This window comes from Elephantulus edwardii, unplaced genomic scaffold (genome assembly GCF_000299155.1).
Source record: "Elephantulus edwardii isolate Elephantulus edwardi_28Jun2011 unplaced genomic scaffold, EleEdw1.0 scaffold00001, whole genome shotgun sequence".
NCBI classification, from domain to species: Eukaryota; Metazoa; Chordata; class Mammalia; order Macroscelidea; family Macroscelididae; genus Elephantulus; species Elephantulus edwardii.
Genome location: NW_006399751.1, coordinates 46,668,061 through 46,674,287, shown reverse-complemented (window position 1 = coordinate 46,674,287; position 6,227 = coordinate 46,668,061).

The window sequence follows — 6,227 nt, the reverse complement described above, 5'->3', positions numbered from 1 at the left end:
TCCCTTTTCAGCAGGAAGTAGCTAAGAGAATACGCCATCCCCTTTTCCTTATTAATCAGGGTGAAGTCTCTCTCAGGGAGGAGTGAAAGGGAATGGCAAAGGACACACTGACAAAGGAGATTAATCAGAACTGGCTTCGACAAGCACTGTGGCAATTGGACAATTAAAACAGACATTCCGGTGGGGGGGGGAGAAGAACGAACTGGGGAGGAGGGTAGAGAAAACAGGGCAACAATGAATGAACGAAAACCCAAAATCTCTGTAAATGTTCATTAAAACTAATAAAATTTAATAATAATTTTAAAAAGGGGCATCACTTCTCACTCCAAAGTCCTTCCATTTTTCTCTTTTGTTTTTTTTATTTCCCATAGCTTTTTGGATTTTTGTTGGCTTGTTTCATATTTTGGCCTTGTGCTTTTTTCTCTGTTTTGTTTCTCTATCTTCTGCTTTCTCTCAGTTCTAGTCTTTTCTTTCCCTTTTTCTTTGTCCCAGCTGACAACAGACAGCAACAATATCAGCATGACACACACCTCCTGCATCTTCACCAGTTGGGCAAGACTAAAGACTAGCTCTTGCCTCTCCTGATTGACAAAAGACATGCAGTCAACCTCAGCCGAGCTGGCCCTCTGCTCACAATCCCCAAAACACGGGACATGAACTGCTGAGTGCTTAAAAGGGATCACAGGAGAAGGTTCTGGACAGAGTACGTTTAAAAAAAAAATAGATAAGAACAAAAATAGAAAAATGAACAAGCTTACTGATCTGATAGAGATTAATGGAATCTCTGACACTCAAGCCCTTAGCCATCCTGTGAAATTGGAATATAACTCAGTTCTGTGGTTCAATTTTCAGTCAAACAGTAGACCAGCCTGTTAACACTAGGGAGGTACTCACAACATAGAATCATCAACAATGTAAGATAAAAAAGGCAGCATTTGCCCAGAGGAAAATCTCAGGTCGGAAAGGGTAAAATAGAAAGATTAATGGAAATGAGACTTACAGTGAGGGAGTAAGGAAGTGACATTGTAGTTATTACTTGCAATTAATATATAAAAATATGCATGAATGGTTGGATGGAAAGCTAATTTGTAAACTCCTAAAGAAAAGGGGGAGGAAGACAGGAGGTGAAACATTAAGAATTACAAATTTGCAAGAGGCAGCAAAAACTCACAGTGGCTCAATCAGATATATGAAAAGACTACAAAGTCAAGAACATCACTATGTCTTGAAGGCAGCATATAACTCTAAACTAGTCAATAAACCTGGAAAAGATGGAACAAAAAAGTGACCAAAAGACAAAACCAGAAAATCTTTCAGAGGAAGAAATGCTATTGGAACTTCTTAATGACAAAGGAAAAGAAATAAACCTTTTCATCAAAATAAAAAAGTGGAAAGCCACAAAGATTTCAAAACCCTCAAACTAACTGCCTCTGAGTTGGTTTTGACTCAAAGCAACCCCCTATCAGGTTTCTGAGGTTTAAAATCACAACAGGAGGAACCTGTCAATCTTTCTATCTTAGAGACACCCACCAATAGGTGCAAAGCGGTGTGCAGCCTTTGGGTTTGCAGCTCAACTAAGGTCTGTACAACTACAGCTCACTTACTTAGTAAACATCAAACAGAGCAATGAAGGAGGTGGTTTAAAAAAGTCATGAACTAAAAACTCTGCACAGAAAGACAGATGGAACAAAGAAATGAGCAACATCAAACAAAACAAAACAGAAAAATCCACCCGAAAGCATGCTGCAAAACAACAGCTAGAAGATGTGTATGTGTGTAAACAAATAATTTTCACAGAAAAACTAAAAGAAGACTGAATATTTACATAACACACTGAGAGAAATGTTGGAAAGAACCAAACTTGGAATCTCAGGCCTTCCCTGGCACAGTTTTGCTGATGTGACCCTACAGTGTAATTCTAGACTAATAGCTTAGACTTTGATAAAAAATATCGTGAAATGAATCCTGTGTTTTCATATTGCCCATTCAGTAAAAGGAGAACTGATATTATGATAAAACCAAACCCTGAGAGGAAAAATTTCCAAAATAAAAAAAGAGAGAAACTTTGTTCTGAGACCAGAAGAGGGGAAGACTTATTAAGAAGACAGAGTCACAAACCTCAAGATTAAGCACTGAGAACTGAGATACGCTCAGGAAGAAAAAAAATGTTGCGTACAGGTTTTTAGAGGCTGTGAAACCTCATCTGGAGGAGGTTGCCCTTCTTTCTCTTGCAGAATAGTTGTTGTTGTTGTTATGTGCTGTCAAGTTGCCTGTGACTCACAGTGACCCTATGTACAACAGCCCTAAACCCTGCTCTATTCTGTGCCAATCTTATTATCTCTGACACACTTCCTCCCATTACCCCAGTCACTGAATCACTCATCTCGTGAAGGGTCTCCTCTCCTGCGCTGTCCCTCCACCCTCCAAAGCATGATGTTCTTCTCCGAGGACTGGTCCCTCCTTGCAACATGGCCAACGTATGTCCGACGAAGCCTCAGAATCCTTGCCTCCAAGGAGCAGCCTGGTCTCACCCTCTCAAGGTCGAATCTGTTTTGTTTTCCTAGCAGTCCATGGTATATTCAATACTCTTCTCCAGTACCACAGCTCAAAGGCATCAATTCTCCTTCTATCATCCGTAGTCATTGTCCTGCTCTTTGATGTATAGCAAGTAATTGCAATGACTATGGCCTGGGTCAGGCATACCTTAGTCTCCAGACTGACATCATTGCTTTTCAGTACTTTGGAGAGGTCTCTGACCACAGACTTTCCTAATGCAATTTGTCTTTTCATTTCCTGGTGGCTAATACCAAGAGTCTTGATTGTGGAACCAAGCCAACTAAAGCTGTTAACAATCTCAAAGTCTTCCCCATCTATCATAACACTGCCCATTGGTGAGAATCTGTGTTTTCTTGATGTTGAGCTTCAATTCATATTGAAGGTTGCAGTCCTTGACCTTCTGCAGCAAACACTTCTGGTTCTCCTCAGTTTCAGCTAGCAAGGTTGTGCCATCTGTATAATGCAGATTGTTTAGGAGTCTACCTCCAATCCTGATGTCACATTTCTCCTCATAGAGCCCAGCCTCCCAGATAATGTTCTGCATATAGATTGAATAGATATGAAGAAGCAGGTAAACTCAAATCAGTGTCTTTTGGTTGACAATGCAACCTCTCACCTCTAGGCTACAGAGCAGCCCTGAAAGATATGTTAGAAAAATAACACTGAAGGTTGGCTGTGATGCTGAAGTCACTTAGGACTCAATATGGTAAAGTGGGAGCTACTTGATTTGGCCTTACTCCTGTAATTTTTTCCCCTTTCAGTCCAGGATTTTACACCTTTGTGCCATTTCTTTACCTGGAAATATTTCATTCCACATCTACACCAATTTGCCTTTCTCTGAAGATTCAGTTCAGGAATCTCTACCTCCCTCATGCCTTTTCCTCTTCTAGAGAAGCTTCACTTCTGTGCACTCATTGATTTTTTTTTCTTTAAAGAACAGGAATTTCTTTTCTAACAATCTGGGCCCGGTGGTAGGGAGCTGCACTGCCAACCCAAAGGCACACAGTTTTAATATGCCAGCTGCTCCATGGTGTAAAGATGAGCAGTCTCCTCCCGTGAGATTTATAGCCTCTGAAACCCTTGCTGGAGGGTCAGCTACAAGTTGGTTCTGACTCAATGAAATGTAAAAAAACCCCAAAACCAAAAAACAGTAGTTTTGGAGGTTAAAAGTTCAAATCAGGATCTCAGGAATGTCAATTCCTTCATTGTTGGCTTGAGGAAGATCCTCAAATGCTGTCTTTCCCTGTGTATGTATTTGCGTGCCTACTCTGTATTTGTATGTGTGTATGTATGGAGGGGTTTTTAGTATTTAATGTTTTTATGCATAGAAAAGCACACTAAGTGTCCTTAGATATTAACGGTTCTCGTTCTAATTTATGTACAATCTTGAAATAAAGATAAATTTAGGAATGGAATTCTTCATAATTCAAGGACTGCTTGTACCACAAATTGAATGACTTATAAAACTGGAAATATATTACCTCACAGTCCTGGAGGCTAGTGCCTGAAATCAAGATGTTTGCTTCCTTCTCATGGTGTGAGGAACAGTATGTTCTTTACCTCTCTCCTCTCTTCCAATGGTGAGCAACTGACAACTAATGAGGTTTCTTCCATTGCAGTTCCACTATCTGCCTGAGGCAGCACAGGGCAGGCTTCCCTTTCTTTGTCTCTTTTTTAAGATACCATTCACACTGAAATAGGGTCATCCTTGTTCCTGTAAGGCTTCACATTGATTGACAGCATCTTTAAAGGCCCTGTTTACAAGCAAGTTTATATTAACAGGCACCAAGGCTTAATATTTCAGCATTTCTTTTCAATCTGTACTCAATCCATAAAATAAAAGGAACAAAAAAGTTCAGAGAGGGAGGGGAAAAAACCTCTCATCTTTCAGAGAGTGGAAAAGCAATAATTACTTGAACAACTAATAGTTCGAGAGGACAAATTTTAAATGATGGGAAAGAAATCCTCAAAGAAGTAACATAAGAAAGTTTTCCATAAAGTCTCTGAGTATCCAGAATAATGAATTAAAAATACACTGAAGTACATCTTGGTATTTCAAAACATTGACATTATCTTCTTTTTTCCTTCCTCCCTCCCTCCCTTCCTTCCTTCCTTCCTTCCTTCCTTCCTTCCTTCCTTCCTTCCTTCCTTCCTTCCTTCCTTTCTTATCATCTTCTATAGCCAGATGCACCTACCCAGGACCAAGAGAGGAAATGAGAATGGTTCCTCTCACTATCAACTATGTCACTGAAGAAACTTTTGTTTTGCTTCTCCACAAACTTGAACTCCTAGATTTTTAGATAGATATTACTGTGACTTGTAACAAAGGACTCTGGTGTGGCAGAGATAACGATGAGGATAGCCCAGGCTAGAACAGGGCGCAAATTTGATGTTCATAGGGTCACTGTGAGTCATACTTGACTCGATGGCATTTTATAACAACAACAACAGCAAGTACCAAAGGGAAAGGGCTCTCGCAACGTAGTCCATGGAGAGCGATCCTACTGATCCAAATGTAGTTTGAATCCATCAGTGGCTCTTGAAAGAAAGAGAGGCATTCTCTTCCCATGCAATTTACAGCCTTGGAAACACAATGGAGGGTCAATTATAAGTTGATTCTGGCTTGTGCTCAATGAGTGTGTGTGTGTGTGTGTGTGTGTGTGTGTGTGAGAGAGAGAGAGAGAGAGAGAGAGATGCTTCTACTTGAGAATACTATCAATTTATTTGGAAAGTGAAACTGCCTTCACAAGCTACAGAATTAAAGGCAGAAAAGTTTCACCAGTGTGGGGTTAATGTGAAATATAAAGGTGAAACTGAGTTGCTACCATACATTGAAGACCCGGAGGACAATATCCAAAACCCAACTGACAAAACTCAATACAGCCAACCTAACAAAGATTTGTTAATCTGGGAGTTAAAGTAAAGGACCCCAGGCTAAATTTAAAAAAAAAAAAAAGAGGTAGTCAAAGCATTAAAAAATGCTAATAGGGGGTGAAAAAGGAAGTTGTGGTTATCTACTTGGTTTCAAGAGTACCAAAGTTTTATGTTAGTTATCCTCACACCCTATTCCTACCTATACAAAAGATACTGGCATTTACTAACACTTTATATTTCAAAGAGAAGCATAGTTGGTTGCCACCATCCTGTCATAGATGTCCTTATATTGAAGATGCTAATTGATATACTTTAGAGAGGTCTTTCCCATCGCAGTATGTCTTTTAATTTCCTGGCTGCTGGAGACAATACTGTTGACTGTGGAGCCAAGCAAACCCAAACTGTGAACAATCTCAATCTCTTCACCATCCATCGTGATGTTGCCAATTGGCCTAGTGGTGAGAATCTTTGTTTTCTTAACATTGAGCTTCAATCCATACTAAAGACTGCAGTCCCTGACCTGTCCACAGCAAGCGCTTTAGGTCCTCCTCAGTTTCAGTAAGCAGAGTTGTGTCATGTGCATAACACAGATTGTTGATGAGTCTTCCTCCAATCCTGATGCCACACTTCTCACAGAGCCCAGCCTCCCGGATAATCTGTTCTGTGTCAAGATTGAAAAGGTATGGAGATAGGATACATCCCTGGCGTACACCTTTCCCAATTTTGAACCATGCAGTGTTTCCTTGCTCTGTTCTGATGACTGCTTCCTGGTCACATTAGCACTATGAAGTGTTCCA